Source organism: Camellia sinensis, chromosome 3 (assembly GCF_055761805.1).
Source record: "Camellia sinensis isolate YWXY chromosome 3, ASM5576180v1, whole genome shotgun sequence".
NCBI lineage: Eukaryota > Viridiplantae > Streptophyta > Magnoliopsida > Ericales > Theaceae > Camellia > Camellia sinensis.
In genome coordinates this window covers 2,580,132-2,604,608 of record NC_138963.1, presented here as the reverse complement: position 1 = coordinate 2,604,608, position 24,477 = coordinate 2,580,132, and the positions used below count along the sequence as shown (strand labels likewise).

Genomic DNA, 24,477 nt, shown 5'->3' with positions numbered 1-24,477 from the left:
TAAGACGTGGATTTGCCACCCTCGGGTGGGCTTAGAAAAACATGATTTTGCCACTATCTAGTGGGCTTAAAAAAAAAAACATGCAAGGATGCTAAAGCATAAAACTTACCGAGTACTCTAAGCCAAAACAGAAGCTAATTAGAAATCTATGCATGATCCTAATTATACAGAAATGCCTAATGCAACACATGCAAAAATGCAACTATAGCAGGCTCGGCTATTCTAGACATGGCATATGAAATGCTACAGCCAACATGTATTCAACTTGGAATTAAAAATAAAATGCAGTTAGTATGATGCGCCGAGCCCGGTGCATGCAAAACCGATGAATGAATGCAAACATGATGTCATATTGTATGCTAATTGAAGCATGCCCTAATCTAACCATCATAAGTGGGTAAATAAAAGGGAGAAAGACGTGGGGTTGGAAGACATACATCACACACACGCACACTTATTACAGTTGTGCCCTCGCGCAGAGGGTCCGAATAATAATATACAGTCCCGAATAAATAATTGCAGTCCAAATATGTATAAAACCCTAATTAATTAGCAAATTAAATTAGGAAAGCAATAAATTGGCATGCAAGCCAGGGATTGCCTCAAATCTGCTCCGGATGATAAATGATGCATGCTCGGGTTGCCTTGTGCGGAGAATCCCTCGCGATGCCCCGGTTTGCCTCTGTTTGCAATTGTTCTTGGAATGCGTGCCAAGCTCTGGAAGGCAGCCGATTTCTAATTTGCTGCAATCAGAGAGCGACAAAGGGGCATGGCAAAGTATTTTCACATATGTATGCATGACTACTCTTCAGGGAGTGTAGTCCTCGATCCTCGTGCCACCAATCACGCCTATCGATGCATGATGGCCGAGGAGTCGAATTGCACGACTCAATATGAAATGAATACACATATAAACACAACAAGAGCTAAACTCCATCATGGATAATCCGGAGTGTCGGTGACTGGGAATTGAGACACGTTCCGTCACTCGGAGTACGAAACGTTCCTCGTTTCCCGTGCTTGGGCTAACTCCTATCCCAAGCACAATGCAATATGCATGACATGCATGAATGCAACTAATATACAACCTAGCGTGCACAATGCTATGAGATGGCATACACAATGCACGATGTAACAAGGCATACACAATGCTCTAACATACAACCTAGCATACACAATGCTATGAAATGAAATGGCATACACAATGCACAATGGATTATACCAACATGAGTGGACCTCAGCCACACTCACATCGGTAGCCATGAGATGAAAATGAGACACTCGAAATGTGTGCACACATGCATGCAAACCGAGGACCCAGCCTAAGGCATCAAATGCCACTCTACCCAAAGCATGGCAAGGCATGGAACATGATATGCAAACATGTGAATTTCAGCACTGAAATGTGATACAAAACAGCCCCGAAACATGGAAACATGGCACCCGATGCATGGAATGAACCCTGAAATTCGAAACTAGGCGCATGGGATGACTTACAGCTATACAAAGCATGCATTAGTTGATCATGAAGCATGAAGACAGATGTAGGAAAGTCCCAAAAAATGCATATTTCCAGTTTATAACAAGTCCTAAAAATAAACGCAAATAGGGCTAACCTATCATGCAAAAATGGCCCTAAAAGAGAGATTAAACACAAAGGGACAGCAGCTGGCCCAAAATGTCAAAGAGACCTTCAACAATGTTGGAGAGGGGCTCAAAACAAGGCACTTTACAGTTTACATCAAGCCACGAAAATAATCACAAATAAGGCCAAACTATCATGCAAGAAAAGGCCTAAAAGAGGGGTAAAGAGACAAGTGGTAGCGTCTGTTCTCAAACAGAGGATAGCCCTTCAACAATGTTGAAGAGGGGCTCAAAAAAAGATATTTCACAGTTTATGGAAAGGTCCAAAACAGCTCACAAATAGGCCTAAAATACTATGCAAAAATTGGCCTAAAAGAGAGATAAAGAAGCAAGTGATAGCAGGAGGCCTCAAACAGCGGAGAGCCCTTCAACAATGTTGAAGAGGGACTCAAAAAAAGTTATTTTACAGTTTATGGAAAATTCCAAAACAACTCACAAATAGGCCTAAAATACTATGCAAAAATTAGCCTAAAAGGAGTTTAAACACAAAGGGTGAGGAGGGGACCTCAAACAGAGAAATACCCTTAATCAAACATGGAGATGAGCACAAAATATGACTATTTACAGTTTGGGTCGGAGCCCAAAAATGTTAGAAAGTATGGCTTAGATACAAAGCAAGATAAGGCACAAAAGAGGGAAAATGGGACTCACCCTTGTAGACCAATGGACCAGCAGCTTTTGGACCAAATTTCTGAGCCTTTAACCTCTCCAAAACAATCTCAAAGTGCTGGAATGAAGGATGGAGGCCTTGTGCTATGAGGTGTAGGGTAAATGGTGCAAGAACCTTAGGGTTTTGGAGGGTTGAAGTAGAGAGAGGGAGGTTTTTAATGCAAAGCTCCAAAATGAATTTTTTTTCACCCCTAAAATGCAGCTGAGGGTGCTGGTTTTATAGGGAAAGGAGTGGAGGAAAGAGGGGAAAAATGGCGGGGAAAACCAATTCAAATTTCCCCCCAAAAGGAAAGACCCTCGAGTATAGGGTCTAGAGGAAAACAAATTGCACACCTGGAACACACTTGGGGAGGGGATCATGGATGGCTAGCTCAAAAGGGCCAAAATGGTCATCCAACCAGGCAGGTGGCCGGCCTGCCACCTTTTCTGGCCGGCTTGCTACTTTTCAGGACAAAAAATGGGTCTTCCGGAAAAAAGGTGGCCGGCCAGTGATAGGGAAGTCCAATGGTGGCCGTTTAAATATCCAAATTGAAGCCCCAGAAGTTATCTTTCCAATGGCGCAAACCTTGCATTAAAATTCCCCCTGTGGAAAAAATTATGCCTGTTTTGGTGAAGCCGCGCAGATTCGGTTCAACCGGAGTGATGCCTTACTTCAATCAACCTTATCTCCCCTGTCCGGAATTGGCTTTAGGAGATTCTTGAGTGAAAAATGAAGCCCCGGAAGTCTTATTTCCAATGGTGGTGGCCTCATAGCTTGATTTCAAGTATGCAAATGAATAGGCCCGATTCGGCGAGGGCTGCTTGCCTTTTTCTTAACGGTTCACGCCCGTTTTCTCCCTCAACTGGATTTCTTCCCTCTTCTCCTCTTTTCTTCAACTCCAAACCCCTAAGTAAGGTGTTTTGAAAGATTTTTCAAAGATTTCATCTCTCTTTCATTCATTTCCACTTTGTCCTTGCTCGATTTACCGAAAAGCGCAACATTTGACAAAATGCGAGCCTCGGAACATCGTAAAAATTTTATTTCAAAAACGTTTTGAAAGAGAGGGTTTTAAGACTAAAATCTTTTGATCAAGATCGTTTTGGTCCAAAAAAGGGTATGAAGTTGAGATTTGACTCTCTCTCTCCTCGCCGAAGAAATTAAACCTTTGCACTGCCCAACTTCCAAAACCATCAGTCGCGTCCAAGTCTTGAAGGTGTTCAAAAATGGGGTGTCTACAGTTGCCCCTCTTTGACAGAACTCGGTAGTCAAGAAGTGATGGGAGTGAATGTCAAAGCCCAGAGACAACCCATTTTTGACAAGGCCGAAGGCTTGGACAAACAAACAAAATATAGATAAATAAATGGTTGTACCCGCTGGCGGCCTACGTATCCTTTTGCAAGGAATCAAACCAGCGTATTTCAAGGGCAAGATAAAATGATATGCTGAAATATTTTGATAATTGGACTTATACGTCACGCGAAGTCGATTTGAAGATTGGACCTATACGCTACGCGAAGCCGGTTTGAAAATTGGACTTATACGCTACGCGAAGCAGGTTTGAAGATTGAGGATTTATGCAATGCACTGTAATGTAATAACTGAAATGCAATGTAATAGCTAGGAAATGAAGGTACCTCACAGGGACAATTGGCAATGACTTACCTCATGCTGCTGGGGATCTCCCGCTTCTTCTCAGTTAAACCACATGTACTACTTTTCTCCCTAACTATGGTTGCAGCTTTCCCTATTCTCCAACAGGGTGACAGACTAGGTTGGATCAGTATCCAGAATTGAGGTGCATACAGATGCTATCTCAATCTATGGGGCTGCCATACAGATTTCAAGCCGAGGATATACCCCTGGGTATTTAAACCAGACTTTAGTCTCGGAAATCCCGAACCTTTGCGTTCTAGGCATAAGCCATTCGAACTCTAGTTTCCACCGTCTCAGTTGGTCTCCTAGGAACTCACCGCAAACACAGGCAGGTGGCTATACCAGACTACCAGAAGTCGTTCGGGCACGACAAACACCAAAGGAATTGCGCCTTTAGAGGATTTAAGGTCTCCTAGACCGAAAAGTGCACAAGACGGTGCGAATAAATGCAAGTGCGATGCACAAAACAACGCGAATGATGATGCAGGATTTAAGGTCTCTTTAGACCGAAGAGTGCATAAGACAGTGCAAATGATGCAAAAATACAATGTGCACAAGACAGTGCGATGCATAGTGAATGCACAAAACAGTGCTAAACAGATGCACAAAATAGTACAATGCTAAAAGTGTACAAAACAGTACAAGCAGGGTGAATGCACAAAACAGTGCGATACAGATAAGGTGCTCAAGATAGCGCGATGCAATGCATGCACAATGCAAGTAATGGTCACGACGCAAGATAGCGCGATGCAATACACTAACAAGTACAGGTGAAATGCGCAAGATAGCGCGATGAAATGCATGCACAATGCAAGTAATGTGCACAAAATAGTGCGATGCGTAAAATAGCGCGAGTGAAATGTAATGCACTAACAAGTGCAGGTGGGACGCGCAAGATAGCGAATAATACAATGCACAAAACAGTGCGATACGCTAAACAGCGCGATTGATTTGAAATGCACAAGATAGTGCGAATGATAAACTGCACAAAACAGTGCGATTGAGGTGCGCAAAATAGCGCAAATGATAAACTGCACAAACCAGTGCAATTATGGTGCGCAAAATAGCGCGAGTGATAAACTGCACAGAACAGTGCGACGGAGGTGCGCAAAATAGCGCGAACGATAAACTGCACAAAACAGTGCAATTGAGGTGCGTAAAATAGCGCGAATGATTAGAAATGCACAAAACAGTGTGATACGCTAAACAGCGCGAGTGATTAGAAATGCACAAAACAGTGCGATACGCTAAACAGCGCGATACGCTAAACAGCGTGAGTGATTTGAAATGCACAAGATAGTGCAAGTGAGATACCACCACAAGATGCACAAGACAGTGCAAGTGAGATAAAATGCACAAGAAAGTGCGATAAAATGCATCTTCTATGCAAGTATGGGGGCATTTTCCATGCAAAAGATACAAGCATTTTCTTATGTAAGTATGGAAGCACATTCTATGCAATATTGAAAACAAGCATATTCTATGCATGAAACAAGCAAAGCATATTCTATGTGGAATCGAAAGAAAGCATATTCTATGCATGAATCATAACGATGCGCGACACGCATGCAACAACAGTGTATATGAAAGTTCCCATTCTATGCAGTAGAGAAGCATCAAATATGTACTCTGGTGCCTCTGATTTACCTCTTAGAGGACTTTGCAACACACTCAGCTCAAAAAGGGCACATCCTGTTCATATTGGCGAGAGATAACATCTGCTGCTGCTTTAATTGCCATTCTGACTTGAAGCATGCTTAAGCTTGGAGTAGAGGCACACTCATTCTTCGGAGCACTGACAAGGCCTGAAGAGGTACATATGGAATGCAATCTTAGATTTTTCTGAAGGTGAAACACACTCAGATGCTCAAAATTTTCCCTCTTTTCTTTTGCTTTGTAGTCCGGAACTTATATAGCATCAGATAGGTCCTTGTTTTACCATTCACACTTATCGGGAGTGGACCCTGCAGTTTTATGAAAGAACAAATCCTGTTTTGCACAAATGTGGAGAATGGCACAGCACTCTGAGCACAAGATGATTTTTTTGAAATTGAGAAATGAGTTCTCGACCGAGTATTGAGCCTACAACTGAACACAGCGAAAAAGACTCAATAATGGAAAACAAAAGGTAAACAACCTAAACACATCGAGACACACTCGGACTGACTCAAAGCAAAAATCGAGACAAAACAAAAGACACAACACTCAGACGTGTTACAAAGACGAGAGACCTCTCAGTACGCGAGGAGCCAGTTTCTCCGGGTATTATTTCCCACCATTTTCTTATTTGTGATTCTCACATCACTCGGCCCTCAGGCTCTGTTTTTTCTGAAAAAGCCCTTTCCTCACTTTTTCTCTCAGCGCACATCTCTCTATTCTTCAATCTCTCATTTTTATCCCTCCCCTGGGTGGTTGATGGATAAACAGAAAGTTGTGGGCTCTTGCCCCTAGCATTCCGCTAGATTCTTCTTCTTCTGCACACGGCTAGTGAGTTTCTCCCACAGAGGGGCTGTGCTACAACTGGGTGTGTAGCAAATCTGCAACTGACATCGGTTGACGATGCTCTGCTGGGGAGTTTGGACGTGATCAGATCTGTCCAGATGAGGGAGTGGAATATCTTGATCCATTCCAGTTCGTGCTTCGCCCTTGGCTTGATACCTCGTTGCTCGGAGGGTGAGAAAGCTTTCAGCCCTTTTGCTGTTAACTTCAGTTGTGCCCTTTTCAGGCCGGTAGAGTGCCCTTCTTGGCAAGTATTGTGGCAATGCGGAAAAGACAGAACACCTGACTCAACTGTGCCACTAGTTCATCATTTCGACCATTTTTTGTTTTTGGCTTTCTACTAAGACAATTTTGACCAAAATGAGAGTTCGATTAACATGCTTGTTCAATTTTCTGATTTAAAATCATGCAAGTCAGGTTATGAGCACTGAAAATTTTCTTTTTTTGGGTCCAAGAAATGGTCCAGTTTTGGAAAAATGGAATAATTTTTGAGAGAAAATTAGTCAACCTCATTAAAAATTTCTCAAAAACTATTTTTGCAAGCGGCTACTGCTCAACGAGCACGAAACCCGCTCTTGAGATGCACAACTTCAGATCCGAAAGAAAATTGCCCCGTGCTTGAAGAGAGCTTCCTAGCAACGGAAAGTTGGCCCTTGTTTGAACGGCACCGCAGTGTATTGAATGGCAACGGAAAGTTGCCCCTTGTTTAGATAGCACCGCGGCGCATTGTAGTTAGTCCTCAGAGTGACGAACACAACCAAATTTTTGGATTCAGAGAAAGCAAAGATAATCAAAACCATTACATGGACACAGTGTTTTACGGCTGGACTTCAGAATGAAGTTGCCTACGTATCCCAAAGATGGGAATCAAGCCTCACGTAGTTCGAGGTTAAGGTACACTCGGGTATTAACCTCTCCTTTTGCGCTCTAACTTTTGCCAAGGCCGCCCTTTGTGGGTTTTCAACCTTGCGAGCTATGTTTTTCTTCTTTTCAATTTTTGTGTTCTTTTCTTTTCATTTCATTTCTTTTTTGATTTTCTTTTTTTGTTCTTTTCTTTGCATCTTTCTTTTTTGTTCTTTTGTTCTTTTCTCTTTTTTGTTCTTTTTCTTCTTTTCTTGCTCTAACTTTTGCCTGGGCCGCCCTTCTGGGTTTTTGGCCCAGCGAGCCTCTCAAGGGTAAAAGTATAGCTTTGTCCATGTCAAATGGTTTTGAGATCCCAAAGTCATCTGAATCTAGGAGAATGGCTGTTGTTCGCTGACGATGCAAGAGTCCATCCAATGGAGGGTGAATTTGCCCCTAGTGTTTGTGGATAGGAACTCGGTTGTCCTTCAACAATGTCTTCTTCTTTCCTCCCTTCTGGGTTTGGCATTCTTGCCGATCTTCATCTTGGACTCTTCGAGCACGTTTGAAATTCTTGCCCCTAGTTCGAGGGGTGCTCCTGCTCTGGATCCGGCCACACAGGCCTTACATTGTAGTTGACCTTTGAACTTTCTGAGTTCTAGTCCAAGGTTTGAAAATGAGGAGTCGAGTCTCGAGGCTGAGAGCGATCCTAAGTTGCACAATCTCAAGAGCGATTCCACACAGGTCTTCGCAGGACCGCGTAAAACATTTTTTTTTTTTGAAATCTTTTAAGAAAGCCACTAAGCGCTCGCGCTGAAGACGGTGTGGGACCAATCTGGATCAAGCCAGGATCCTTCTTAGTTGTCACGATCCGAACCCGCCCCCATGGGTTAAGGACGTAACCGGCCAGTAATCATGAGATTACCTACGGCCTCAAACCAAACCAAATGTATTTTAACAGAGTTAATGGGGGCCAAACGGAAGCAATTTAAAACTTTGTCCATAGAGTCGTGCTTATATGCACTCTAAAACAAACCATACGCATAAACGTTAATAACCCACAACGAAATATAGTACCAGAAAATCCTTTATAGACAGGACCATCTAAACTAAGTCAACCCGTGAAAACTACATACAGACGTATTCAAAACTTCGCCAACCTGACAAAATGTAAATATATAACAAAAGGGCGAAGACGGGTCTCGTACGTGAGACACAAGGGCTGACTCTCTCAAAACCTTAGTTGCTCCATACAGACTTCACTGAGGCTGGGACTGGACTTCTCTTGGCTCACCTACAAACACATGAATGAGCGTGAGCGAAAGCCCAGTGAATAATATCAAATCAAATACAGAAGTTACATAACAATGTAGAACAACATGTCCCAAACAGCCTTAGGCCCAATTCCTATTTCTATTTAACAGATATATAACTATACGGAATTCAAATCAAGTGACTGTAGTTCCAAACATTCTGGCCTTTGGCCCATTCAGATTTCCATTCATGTCAGAACGGCCTTCGGCCCGTTCATTTACGTCAAAACGGCCTTCGGCCCATTCATTTACGTCAAAACGGCCTTCGGCCCATTCATTTCTATCAAAATGGCCTTCGGCCCATTCGTTTACGTCAAAACGGCCTTTGGCCCATACATTCACGTCAAAACGGCCTTCGGCCCATTCATTTTTATCAAAATGGCCTTCGGCCCATTCGTTTACGTCAAAACGGCCTTCGGCCCATACATTCATGTCAAAACGGCCTTCGGCCCACTCATTCATGTCAAAACGACCTTAGGTCCATTCATATATGTCAAAACGACCTCGGTCCATTCATTTCTGTCAAAACGGCCTTTGGCCCACTCATTCATGTCAAAACGACCTTCGGTCCACTCATTTCTATCAGAACGACCTTTGGTCCATTTATGTTTATCAGGACGACCTTTGGTCCATTTATGTTTATCAAGACGACCTTTGGTCCATTTATGTTTATCAGGACGACCTTTGGTCCATTTATGTTTATCAGAACGACATTTGGTCCATTTATGTTTATCAAAACGACCTTTGGTCCATTTATGTTTATTAGAACGACCTTTGGTCCATTTATCTATTCATGTCAGACTTTTGTCCAGAATCCCAATTAGCCACTCATACAGCTTATAAGGGAATACACAATTGGACATTGATAAGCTTTCAAATATTGATATTACTCACAGTGATCGGCTTGTGGATTTGCCTTGGAGCTTGACCCTACACGTTTCATGAACACAAAAGGGTCATTAACAGTTCAATCCGTTCTTTAATTCACATATTCTTCTTTAGGCTTTATTATTATCTCATTAACTCATTTACAATGCTTAACATATGCCTAAGAGTGCTTGGAAGTGAAAGAGAACGGAAAACAGAACACAAAATGCAAAAACAGGATTTCAGAAAATAGGGTCCCCGCTCGAGCGTGGACTTCCCCGCTCGAGCGGACCCTTAGGTCTGCGAAAGTACTGGTTGCCTTCAATTCCAACTCGAGCGTGAACTCGGCCGCTCGAGCGTGCTGCCTGTCTACATAGCTCCCCGCTCGAGCGTCAACTTCCCCCGCTCGAGCGGGAACCATGTCTGCAGAAAATGCTGGGAGCTCGATTTCTCCGCTCGAGCGGCACTTCACCCGCTCGAGCGGACATCGAAAATCTGGGTTTTCCAGATTGAGTTCTTGAGCTTCATCTCGACATTCAAAGGCTCTGAATGCATGATTTCGGTCCAAACTTCACATAATCATGTACTAACATGGTACAAACATATAATTACAACATATTGAAGCTCAATTTCATAATTTATCTACATGCATGGCTCATTTTCCACCAACTCATTACCAATGTAACCATTTCATGCATTCAAAGCTTATACTTCCATGGATTGTACATGCATGTGATGTCTAGCTCCCAATCTCAACTTAGATGATACCAATGGTGATTTTACATGAGCTTCAACTACAAATTTACATGGACCACACCCCTTTGAGCTCAAACTTGCAACATTCAAAGCAATTACACACACATTGTGTTCAAATATGGAAATTCATAACAATTTCCTACATGCATGTGTTCTAAGACTTCAATTTTAACAAAACCAACTCAATTCATGTTCTTTAACATTTTTTCAACTTTGAACTTACAAATTACAAACAAGAGTCCATGAATTCACTTACCTAAGAGCTTCAACACTCAAGCTCTAGCCAAATCTTGAGCTAGATCTTCAAATTCCCAAGTCTTGAGCCCAAATGACACAAGTCTCTCCCTTTCTCTCTCTACAACCGGCCCTCTCTTCTCTTCTTTGAGTTTAATATCAGTTAAAATGAGGCTAGGGAGGGAGAGATTGAGTGTTTAAAGCTTGACAACAAAATCCACTAAGGCCAAGATTATAATAATAAAGTAGTTGGGCTCTAATTAATCAATTTAATCGATTTAATCTAACCCGAATCAATTTTCAATTAAATTTCACCGTAGGCTCTAAAAATTATGCCAATCACAATGGCGTAATCAATTTCGAGTTCTGTGACCGATAGGGCCCTTGATTTAATTCCCAAAGTAGTTTACTCAAACAGATATTCCTACAGCGAACAGATAGAATTGCAAAATCACATATATTCATATAATGCCACATAAAGTCATGTTGAACACATAATCATATTCAAATTAAGGACCAATTTAGCATATTACGGAACGGGGGTATCACAGTCTTCCCCCCTTTAGGAAGTTTGGTCCTCCAAACTTAATTTACCTTTAGTCAGGCACAATTCGGAACACTTTTCGTTCAATGGTTCCAATCCTTTTTGATAGCCACTTACTTAGCCCCAAAGTCAAACAAAACTCAGTTCTCAACCAGTCAGAGACTTATCTTTTCTTCCATACAAAGCTTGTATGGTGCCATATTGAAACTAGAGTGTAAGCTTTTGTTGTAAGCACAGTCTGCCAACAATGGATAGATCTTTCAAATTCCCTGAAAAATCTACTACATAAATTTGGAGTATTTCTCCCAAAATCCAAAAAGTTCTTTCTGATTATGCGTCAATCTGCAGACGGAAAGTAGCACCGTATCACAATTCAGTCCTCATTGCCTCTTGAAGGTTTGTCAAAATTCAAACACCTCTTAGGATTCCTGTCTAAAACAATAGATACTAGGATTCCATACAACGAGCAATCTTACTGATGTAACCGTGGTTAGTCTATAAGCATCGTGCGAAACTTCACAGAGAGGAAATGAGCAAATTTAGTAATTCTATATACAATAACCCAAACGGGACTTATACCTTGGGTGTTCAAGGTAGCCCCACAACAAAATTCGTAGTCACATATTCCCATTTCCATTCCAAAATAGAGAGATTGAAGTAGTTCCGCCACTATCTGATATTCGGCTTCGACCTGTTGGCCCCGAAAAATACTTAGACACACATTCACCAATTACCCTCTTCAAAGCAGGTCACTAACATATTTATTTCAAAGCCAACTAACTTTACCATAGGAGTTCGGTCTATCCCCTTGTCACAAAAGTTCAATTTGTTCTTCAATAATCCCGCAATTTATAACCCAATTCAGTAGTTAGTTTAGTGACTTATCACAGTCCTCCAAGGTCAATCAAAGGTTTTCAGGAACACAAAGTGGATCCAGATACAGGTTCCCGAATCAACAAAGGTAGTATCGAAGTAATTACCCATACAACGCACATAGTCCGCATATCCCCATAATACTAATTGTAAGATATAATAACATCGAAGCAGTCAATTTCTAATAGAATACACGCATTCTCAGTTCACTCAACAGTTTACAGTTTGCAATTCACAATTCAGTTCAGTATTCAATTCTCTGTTCCATCAAGTCTTTCTACTTTATTTGATAGTCGTCAAAAGCATAAGACAATTCATATACGTAAATCCCCATGATGTCAAAGGCATTATCAAAGGAGTCAATCGCATGTCAAACGCAATTCACACATTCTCAGGGTTCCAATCACAGAATATAATGACACTGGGTGGTTATATACAAAGCATACTGAATTCACGCACTTTTCGGACAATCAGGGTTTTTCAAAGTTTCTTGGATGTTAAAACATTTACATAATACCAAAGGATGACATTCCGAACAAAACAAAGGAATAACCGTCTCGGAATCTAAGCACACCCGTTCGCGACCGTCGGTGGCCGATTCCAGATCGATTAGTCAAACCCACCTGTACGAACCGTTGGTGGCAAAAGGTATCTCAATCAAAGGTGCTACATAGGCTTAACGTCCCCTAGCACAAAAGGACACTCTAAGAATGTCATCAAAGCAACACAACACCATTCGCTATAACCTGATTTCCCCAAAATCTGGTAACACTGAAGCAACCACTCTTCCTTACAAAACATGTTCTGATCAGTCAAAGACAAATGCTCAGTACTGCTCAAAATCAAATCAATCTACCGTCATCGGTTCCCATAGCGTCAAACAAACAAAATGGAACAACACTCCTTACGACCCCCAATCACGGGGTTTATACAATTCAGTTCATTTTAGCACATATGTCCTCAATAGTTGGAGATTGGTTCTCAATGGTGCGTTTGGTTAGGTCAATCTGTTGATAGTCCACAAAAGGTCTTTCCAATAAGTCGAGTATTCCAAACGAATTCAAGTTTTGGGTCTATCAGTTTTTCTGCCAAGAATAATCTGGCTATTTATTCACAAGCAATTCTTAATCCCCTTTTTACAAAATCAAACTAGATAGAGGGTCTTATCGGTCGATCCAAGCAAAGGTCTTGTCAGATTAGATCGAACAAGGGTTCCATCGGAACAATATCAGGCAAAGGTTCTATCGGATCGAATCAAATAAAAGTTTTCTCAAATGGGGTACATTCGGTTCCGTGAGGCTCACTTCGTTTGTTTAGGCACACGGCTAATAGTTTCACAACTGTCCTAAGTTTATCAGTTCTCCAAGTCATATCAGAATTATTCATCACAACTGTTCATATCAAAGCATTTCAAGTCACGTACAATATGGCATTGACTACATAAATTCGGGGGTAGTTGCATAAACATGCAGTTATTCAGGTCAGGAAGTATGTACCATAATCAATACAGCAATTCCCAAACAAGTCTTATATACAAGCACATGGTGCACAGTAACACATTAAATAGAGCTCCTCAGGTACACATAGCATGGGATTGTTACGCAAAAGTTCCAAATTAGTCACATCACCCAGTCAACTTTCTACCAATCAAAATATATGGTCTCACAATTATAGAGTTCATCATTTAGGGCGCTCAACTTGGTCACACGATTATAGAATCATAATTCCAGTGGTTTAGTCATTGAAGACGATAACATAATAAATCACCCTGAGCATAGGTGTAGGTATATATGTGCATGTGCAGAGTCAATCAATATCCCAAAACGTATTTCACAAATTTCCCAAACGAGGCATATACCTCCAATGAATACAGTCTCGATCATGTGGGTCTAACCAATCTAAATACACATGCAGCAAATATGAAATATATGCCGATCCGAATCAAATAATATCCCAAGCGAAGATGTACAAACGTACTAATTCAGAATCAATTAACACATAAGCATTCATTTGTAAACAGTATAGATACCTGGGATAATGGTTACAACATTCTGAGTGCTTTCTGGGATGAGTGTGATTACTCCATCCTGAGTAGCAATTCCTACCACTGGTACGGATTTAGCCAAGGCAGAGGATTCATTCACATTCCGTTCAATCTGGGGACAGTTCCTTGCTGTATGGTCCATTTTACCATATCTATAATGAGCCCCAGAAGTCTGATAACAAACTCCTCGGTGTTTCTCACACTGGTGGTGGCAAACCATATCTATAACGAGCCCCAGAAGTCTGATAACAAACTCCTCGGTGTTTCTCACACTGGTGGTGGCAAAGGTTCTTGCCATAGCGGCAACTGACGCTGTTGTCTCAAGATCTCTGCCAATTCTTGTACTACTCTTTCCGGACTATCAAGTCGGGCTGTGGAAGAACCTTCCAACCCGTATGCCCTTAATTTGCCCATACTCTACACAAATTCTTGTCAAACTTTACCAAATACTGGGATGCCCAATACGAAATTAAACACAAAATCACATGAGTACATTCGCACATAAGCACATTGTTATATTCTCCTTTCACATATCGTACGCAATTAATCACTTACGTGACAGATAATTGCATATTTATCAGATATCGCATGCTGAACATTTACTAAGTAATTATATACTCAAATCATGTTCATATTTCAAATAGACACCCGTAGGCAGAATTGAATGCACATAAACAACTTTTCATGTATGTGCGTTATAACAAAACAAACTTGTTGTACACATTAGTGTAACAACTTATATCTCATATTCGAATCATGTGTGGTACTTCCTTTAGCGTGACATATCATGTTGGTCAAGCATATCAACATATCTCATACATAGGCCACGGTATTATTTCCCCCGAGCGAGGTCCTGTGCCACGGTATTATTTCCCCCGGGCTAGGGCTTCATGACCATAAGCCGCAGTATTATATCCCCTGGGCGAGGGCCTCTGCTAAGGATACCACAATTATGTTCAAGGAGAATTTAGGAAATCATTCATTTATACCAAACATAGCATTATACTTAATACAGAGATTCACAAGTATGCATATACCAGAGAGCATACGTATTCCAAAGGTTTACCATGCAAGCAATTTACAAATTATAGCACATGACCGTTTATACCGAAACACTTAAGCATATTCTTGATGCTTTTAGATTTATATTCATCACGTGAATGCATCCTAGATATTTTCTAGACGCTTATTGCTCTTTTGGACAAGTGTGTGAGTTATTAACTCGTGCTCTGATACCACTCTGTCACGACCCGAACCTGCTCCCATGGGTTAAGGACGTAACCGGCCAGTAATCATGAGATTACCTACGGCCTCAAACCAAACCAAATGTATTTTAACAGAGTTAATGGGGGCCAAACGGAAGCAATTTAAAACTTTGTCCATAGAGTCGTGCTTATATGCACTCTAAAACAAACCATACGCATAAACGTTAATAACCCACAACAAAATACAGTACCAGAAAATCCTTTACAGACAGGACCATCTAAACTAAGTCAACCCATGAAAACTACATACAGACGTATTCAAAACTTCGCTAACCTGACAAAATGTAAATATATAACAAAAGGGCGAAGACGGGTCTCGTGCGTGAGACACAAGGGCTGACTCTCTCAAAACCTTAGTTGCTCTATACAGACTTCACTGAGGCTGGGTCTGGACTTCTCTTGGCTCACCTACAAACACATGAATGAGCGTGAGCGAAAGCCCAGTGAATAATATCAAATCAAAAACAGAAGTTACATAACAATGTAGAACAACATGTTCCAAACGGCCTTAGGCCCAATTCCTATTTCTATTTAACAGATATATAACTATACGGAATTCAAATCAAGTGACTGTAGTTCCAAACATTCTGGCCTTTGGCCCATTCAGATTTCCATTCATGTCAGAACGGCCTTCGGCCCGTTCATTTACGTCAAAACGGCCTTCGGCCCATTCATTTACGTCAAAACGGCCTTCGGCCTATTCATTTCTATCAAAATGGCCTTCGGCCCATTCGTTTACGTCAAAACGGCCTTTAGCCCATACATTCACGTCAAAACGGCCTTCGGCCCATTCATTTCTATCAAAATGGCCTTTGGGCCATTCGTTTACGTCAAAACGGCCTTCGGCCCATACATTCATGTCAAAACAGCCTTCGGCCCACTCATTCATGTCAAAACGACCTTAGGTCCATTCATATATGTCAAAACGACCTTCGGTCCATTCATTTCTGTCAAAACGGCCTTCGGCCCACTCATTCATGTCAAAACGACCTTCGGTCCACTCATTTCTATCAGAACGACCTTTGGTCCATTTATGTTTATCAAGACGACCTTTGGTCCATTTATGTTTATCAAGACGACCTTTGGTCCATTTATGTTTATCAGAACGACCTTTGGTCCATTTATGTTTATCAAAACGATCTTTGGTCCATTTATGTTTATCAGAACGACCTTTGGTCCATTTATCTATTCATGTCAGACTTTTGTCCAGAATCCCAATTAGCCACTCATACAGCTTATAAGGGAATACACAATTGGACATTGATAAGCCTTCAAATATTGATATTACTCATAGTGATCGGCTTGTGGATTTGCCCTGGAGCTTGACCCTACACGTTTCATGAACACAAAAGGGTCATTAACAGTTCAATCCGTTCTTTAATTCACATATTCTTCTTTAGGCTTTATTATTATCTCATTAACTCATTTACAATGCTTAACATATGCCTAAGAGTGCTTGGAAGTGAAAGAGAACGGAAAACAAAACACAAAATGCAAAAATAGGATTTCAGAAAATAGGGTCCTCGCTCGAGCGTGGACTTCCCCGCTCGAGCGGACCCTTAGGTCTGCGAAAGTACTGGTTGCCTTCAATTCCAGCTCGACCGTGAACTCGGCCGCTCGAGCGTACTGCCTGTCTACATAGCTCCCCGCTCGAGCGTCAACTTTCTCCGCTCGAGCGACACTTCACCCGCTCGAGCGGACATCGAAAATCTGGGTTTTCCAAATTGAGTTCTTGAGCTTCATCTTGACATTCAAAGGCTCTGAATGCATGATTTCGGTCCAAACTTCACATAATCATGTACTAACATGGTACAAACATATAATTACAACATATTGAAGCTCAATTTCATAATTTATCTACATGCATGGCTAATTTTCCACCAACTCATTACCAATGTAACCATTTCATACATTCAAAGCTTCTACTTCCATGGATTGTACATGCATGTGATGTCTAGCTCCCAATCTCAACTTAGATGATACCAATGGTGATTTTACATGAGCTTCAACTACAAATTTACATGGACCATACCCCTTTGAGCTCAAACATGCAACATTCAAAGCAATTACACACACATTGTGTTCAAATATGGAAATTCATAACAATTTCCTACACGCATGTGTTCTAAGACTTCAATTTTAACAAAACCAACTCAATTCATGTTCTTTAACATTTTTTCAACTTTGAACTTACAAATTACAAACAAGAGTCCATGAATTCACTTACCTAAGAGCTTCACCACTCAAGCTCTAGCCAAATCTTGAGCTAGATCTTCAAATTCCCAAGTCTTGAGCCCAAATTACACAAGTCTCTCCCTTTCTCTCTCTACAACCGGCCCTCTCTTCTCTTCTTCGAGTTTAATATCAGTCAAAATGAGGCTAGGGATGGAGAGATTGAGTGTTTAAAGCTTGACAACAAAATCCACTAAGGCCAAGATTATAATAATAAAGTAGTTGGGCTCTAATTCATCAATTTAATCGGTTTAATCTAACCCAAATCAATTTTCAATTAAATTTCACCGTAGGCTCTAAAAATTATGCCAATCACAATGGCGTAATCAATTTCGAGTTCTGTGACCGATAGGGCCTCGATTTAATTCCCAAAGTAGTTTACTCAAACAGATATTCCTACAGTGAACAGATAGAATTGCAAAATCACATATATTCATATAATGCCACATAAAGTCATGCTGAACACATAATCATATTCAAATTAAGGACCAATTTAGCATATTACGGAATGGGGGTATCACATTAGTACTCACGTTAGCAAACATGATTTCATTCATTAAGGGCTTAGCACGCCTCTCTTTCTCTCAATTTGATCAAAGTTTACAAATCCCGAGGAATTCCTTCCTCTTTGTTTTCATCACAATGTTCAGAAGGTTTTGAAAAACTTAGGTCAATGCAATGATTTTCAAAGCACAGAAAAACAGGTGAAAAGCACTGTCGTTTCATTCAGAACTTCTGGCACAATTGGCACAAGGCAGAAGCGAACACAAGAATGTGAAAATAACTGCTGTTCATTCAAATCTGTTGGCATTACTGGCTCCAAGACAGAAATAGACTCAAAAGAAAGAAAAAAGACAAACACAAAACAAAACAGTGATGCCCGAGGTAACATCCTCAGAATCACCTGACTTTAACAAAACAGGACTGACTCGGTACAACAAAACAGACCCAACTGACTCAGTAAGAAAAAATTGACTCTGTACGACACAACAAGACTGGCCCAATACCCAAGTAAGAAAGCACAAAAACTGGTATTTGCATATTGCTCAGAACAGTGCATGCCATTCCCACGTCTGGAGTTAATCGAGCGCTGCCTGCAGGTGGTTCATCTCCCAATCACATAACATTATCCGCCCAAATTCACCGATCCAGTGCTGATAGACTTTGCTGAGCTCGGCGGGAGGATGACCCAATTGTCAAATAGATCCTGTACTTCATGGCGAAGACGGAAGCAGTCGTCGGTAGTATGGCTGCTGATGGTACGCGCAGTACTGGGTAGCATCATGCGTAGCCGGAAGAGGGTTTGGGAGAGGCCGAGGCTCAAGGAGTTTGAGATGCCCTTGCCCAATAAGGGTTTGGAGAGCTTTGGACAAAGGCATATAGAGGGCATGGAAGAATGCTATGAGATGGCATACACAATGCACGATGTAACAAGGCATACACAATGCTCTAACATACAACCTAGCATACACAATGCTATGAAATGAAATGGCATACACAATGCACAATGGACTTATACCAACATGAGTGGACCTCAGCCACACTCACATCGGTAGCCATGAGATGAAAATGAGATACTCGAAATGCGTGCACACATGCACGCAAACCGAGGACCCAGCCTAAGGCATCAAATGCCACTCTACCCAAAGCATGGCAAGGCATGGAACATGATATGCAAACATGCGAATTTCAGCACTGAAATGTGATGCAAAACAGCCCCGAAACATGGAAACATGGCACCCGATGCATGGAATGAGCCCCGAAATTCGAAACTAGGTGCATGGGATGACTTACAGCTATACAAAGCACGCATTATTTGATCATGAAGCATGAAGAAAGATGCAAGACAGTCCCAAAACATGCATATTTCCAATTTATAACAAGTCCTAAAAATAAACGCAAATAGGGCTAACCTATCATGCAAAAATGACCCTAAAAGAGAGATTAAACACAAAGGGACAGCAACTGGCCCAAAATGTCAAAGAGCCCTTCAACAAAGTTGGAGAGGGGCTCAAAAAAAGGCACTTTACAGTTTACATCAAGCCACGAAAATAATCACAAATAAGGCCAAACTATCATGCAAGAAAAGGCCTAAAAGAGGGGTAAAGAGACAAGTGGTAGCTGCTGTTCTCAAACAGAGGAGAGGCCTTCAACAATGTTGAATAGGAGCTCAAAAAAAGATATTTCACAGTTTATGGAAAGGTCCAAAGCAGCTCACAAATAGGCCTAAAATACTATGCAAAAATTGGCCTAAAAGAGAGATAAAGAAGCAAGTGATAGAAGGAGGCCTCAAACAGAGGAGAGCCCTTCAGCAATGTTGAAGAGGGGCTCAAAAAAAGGTATTTTACAGTTTATGAAAAAGTCCAAAACAACTCACAAATAGGCCTAAAATACTATGCAAAAATTAGCCTAAAAGAGAGTTTAAACACAAAGGGTGAGGAGGGGACCTCAAACAGAGAAAGACCCTTAATCAAACATGGATATGAGCACAAAATATGACTATTTACAGTTTGGGTCGGAGCCCAAAAATGCTAGAAGGTATGGCTTAAATACAAAGCAAGATAAGGCACAAAAGAGGGAAAATGGGACTCACCCTTGTAGACCAATGGACCAGCAGCTTTTGGACCAAATTTCTGAGCCTTTAACCTCTTTAAAACAATCCCAAAGTGCTGGAATGAAGGATGGAGGCCTTGTGCTATGAGGTGTAGGGTAAATGGTGCAACAACCTTAGAGTTTTGGAGGGTTGAAGTAGACAGAGGGAGGTTTTTAATGTAAAGCTCCAAAATGAATTTTTTTTCACCCCTAAAATACAGCTGAGGGTGCTGGTTTTATAGGGAAAGGAGTGGAGGAAAGGGGGGAACAATGGGGGGGGGGAAAACCAATTCAAATTTCCCCCCAAATGGAAAGACCCTCGGGTATAGGGTCTAGAGGAAAACAAATTGCACACCTGGAACACACTTGGGGAGGGGATCACGGCCAGCCAGCTCAAAGGGCCAAAATGGTCATCCAACCAAGTAGGTGGCCGGCCTGCCACCTTTTCTGGCCGGCCTGCTACTTTTCAGGACAAAAAATGGGTCTGCTAGAAAGAAAGGTAGCCGGCCAGTGATAGGGAAGTCCAATGGTGGCTGTTCAAGTGTCCAAATTGAATCCCCGGAAGTTATCTTTCCAATGGCACAAACCTTGCATTAAAATTCCACCTGTGGAAAAAGTTATGCCTGTTTTGGTGAAGCCGCGCAGATTCGGTTCAACCCGGAGTGATGCCTTACTTCAATCAACCTTATCTCCCCCGTCCGGAATTGGATTTAAGAGATTCTTGAGTGCAAAATGAAGCCCCAGAAGTATTATTTCCAACGGTGGTGGCCTCATAGCTTGATTTCAAGTATGCAAATGAATAGGCCCGATTCGGCGAGGGCTGCTTGCCTTTTTCTTAACGGTTCACGCCCGTTTTCTCCCCCAACTGGATTTCTTCCCTCTTCTCCTCTTTTCTTCAACTCCAAACCCCTAAGTAAAGTGTTTTGAAAGATTTTTCAAAGATTTCATCTCTCTTTCATTCATTTCCACTTTGTCCTTGCTCGGTTTACCGAAAAGCGCAACATTTGACAAAATGCGAGACTCGGAACATCGTAAAAATTTTATTTCAAAAACGTTTTGAAGGAGAGGGTTTTAAGATTAAAATCTTTTGATCAATATCGTTTTGGTCCAAAAAAGGGTATGAAGTTGAGATTTGACTCTCTCTCCTTGCCGAATAAATTAAACCTTTGCATTGCCCAACTTCCAAAACCATCAGTCGCGTCCAAGTCTTGAAGGTGGTCAAAAATGGGGTGTCTATAAGTCCGAACTGTAGCGAGGGCCCGAGGGCGCGTCTACAACAGGCAACAACAACTACATAAAATCCCAAATGAAAAGCAACCACCGGCCTTATGGCCAGGACTTCCCCGGCTAGGTCGCCATGGGACGATTTTCAAATGGAAAACTCGTCCCAGACTTCGTGGCCACTATGTTGGGAATCAAGGACATTGTTCCTCCATTCCTCGATCCAAACCTATCTGATGAGGAACTGAGGATAGGTGTCAGCTTTGCATCAGTTGGATCGGGATACGATAATGTTACTTCGGATGCGACTTTTTCTATCCCTGTGTCCAAACAGCCTGGTTATCTTAGGAATTATCTTAGGAATTACCTCCTTTTATGTTTATTGATGTAATTTGCTTACTCTATGTACTTGTTTGTTCCATCAATAAAATTCTTCTTTGTCGATCCCAAAAAAAAAAAAAATGGTGCTTTGGTGATTGTTAGTGCAGGGGCTAATGACTTTGTTTTTAATTTCTATGACATACCCACAAGAAGGATTACCTTCAACATTAGTGAGTACCATGACTTTGTGCTCAATAATTTACAGAAGTTTGTTCAGGTTAAGTCTCTCTCTCTCTCTCTCTCTCTCTCTCTCTCTCTCTCTCTCTCTCATATTTGGTTACGCAACCATTTTCGTTAACAATGCTAATATGGAGCTTTATAATTTTACAAACTTAATCCATTCAAATTGAAAGAGTGGTTGGTGAGATAAATGAGTATCCAGGAAGTCAAGTTTTTTTGGTCTATTTAATATATATATATATATTTTTTTTTTTTTTTGAGTAAATTTATTTTTTTGGTTCATCTCGATTGGATTATTTTAAAATTTATATAAAAAAAAGATAAATTTTAAAAAATATTCACTAAAAAATAATGAAATAATAATAAAAAAAAACTTACGAAAATCGGTTTGTTTTTCTGATTTTTCTGAACTTTTTTACAAAAAAGAAAAAAAAAAGGGGGAAGAAGAAGAAGAAGAAAAGAAATAAAAAGACAAATAAATAAATGTTATTAAATTTTTGTAAGCAACTAATAGACATGAATCTAAAAGGAAAAAAATTACATAATTTTTTAACAAGTTCACTAAGCACCAGTGTTGTGATAGATTAAACTATCTATCCATTTTTTTAATTGTTAAATTTTATATCATTAAGTTGTGTTATAATGTTATTAATAACATGAATTTTTAAATTAAATTGAATTTAGTTACGATATAAAATAAAGAAACAAATAAGGAAAGTTTTCATTGTCAACCATTACATTTTCCCTAAATCTTTCCTTCAAGTAATCCTTTCAAGTTTAATCTAAAATATGAAATCTATACTTAGTTAGGCCTTTGAGGATTAAACTCCCCCTTTATTTTTCTTACTGTTTTTTTAACTTTTATATCATTAAGAATGATGTGTCATAATGTTATTTGAAAGTTTTCATTAATTATCATTATTTTTTGCCTAAATCTTATCCCTTTGAAGTTTTCTCCGTCAAGTTTTATTCCAAAATTATGAAATTAAAAAGATTATTTTCTAAAAATTAATCAAAATTAAAATTTTGTCTCACACTCTTTCCTTCCATTTTCAAAACACTTTTTTCTTTCAATTATTCTATATTTTTTTCAATATAATTTTCTTCAAAATGCTAGTTTTCCATCAATCAATTATCTATTGACTAGCAATTAACTAGCAAAATCAAATTTCCATCTAGTCTAGTAGATTTTAAAAATCTAATTTTTTTTATAAAAAAAAAATTAAAAATTCACTAAATATGAGAGAAAAAATAATCAACAAAAAAGTTACTAAAAGAATCAATTCCAAACAACTCTTAAATCTAAACCAAACATTGATCTTTCTCAATAAATTTATGGGTAAAAATTATAAGATTGTAGTAATTATTTGGTCTTTTCGAAACTCTAAGATGATATGTGTCCATCTAATAATAAGGAATTGTGTACTTACATTATTACATAGTCGAAAAAGAGTAGAATCAATATGAGACAATAACAAAACATTAGTCACATGATGTTCCTACAATGTTAGATAATTTTTAGAGATTGTACCACTTCATATTCATACATAAACACGAAATTGAGATAGAAAATTTAAAAAACTTAAGAAAGACAAAGAAATGTTCACAATATGACAGGCATGTGCAAACCATAAAACAGTTAAAAGCCAAGCTCAAAGAAATGATTCAATGCATTTGAAAGCTTTTGCAAATTACATTAATGTGATACACAGAAGAGATGACAAAAGGTGGCATGAAATAACTTTATTTTTTTTTTATCACTGTAGACACCCCATTTTTGACCGTCCTCAAGACTTGGACGTCACCGTTTGAACACTCGGTGATTATCCATGTTTGTGTTCGTTTGGAGTTCCCGGAGGACTCGGCTAGCGCACCCTGCCTCAGAATCTCCGAACTTGACTGTTTAGTGTCCGGTTTTGCACCGAACACTTTTGTTTTGCCTTCGAGGGGCAGGGAATGCCTTGTGAGACATCCCCATACACCACCGGCAGTGGCTGGAGGCCACCGGCTGGTCTTTTTCTTCCATCGGCACTTTTGTTTGCCGGTCGGCACACTTTATTGCCGGTCGGCATAGTTTGTTGCCGGTCGGCACTTTTTTTTGCCGAAATAGCTTTTTTGGGCAGCCGACCACTGTTCATCCACTTTATAGAGATATTTTGTGCCAGCTGTGATAGCTGGCACCAACTCTTCCCCCCTCCATACACGTGTATGGAGGGATTTCCCTCTAGCCAAGCTTGTTGTATAAGCTTTGCAAGAGGGAGTCCTATAAGAGGAGGGCTTTCCTTTTGGTTCTAGGTTAGAAAGTGAGAAGCAAAAACCAGCCCTTAGAGATATAGATACATATTATCTCTATACCTCCTTCCCTTTCTCCCTTTGTGTGTGTTTCTTAGCTCAAAAGGTGGTTTTTACCTTACTTTTGCACCATTACACACACCATTACACCTTACTCCGAGATTGAGGGACTTGGGGGGTTGTTTCTTGAGTTTTTGGACTAGTTTTGATCAAAAGAAGAGGGCTAGACCATTTGTTCTTCAAGGGTTCTTCAAGGGTGAGCATCTTGCTTTTTATTCCCCAAACTTGCAATAGTTTTCTACCTATCTTGCTTGCTGTTTTAGCTCTTATGTATAACATGAAAAAGGCTCATATTTTCCTGCTCTAGCTCTTTCATTAAGGTCACTTTGTGGTTTGAG

General features: G+C 40.4%; 1 pseudogene; it reads left to right on the top strand.

Annotated features, from left to right (window-relative positions):
* LOC145789206 (GDSL esterase/lipase At1g06990-like) overlaps positions 1-24,477 on the top strand; it is an 85,861-nt pseudogene that overhangs the window by 60,185 nt on the left and 1,199 nt on the right.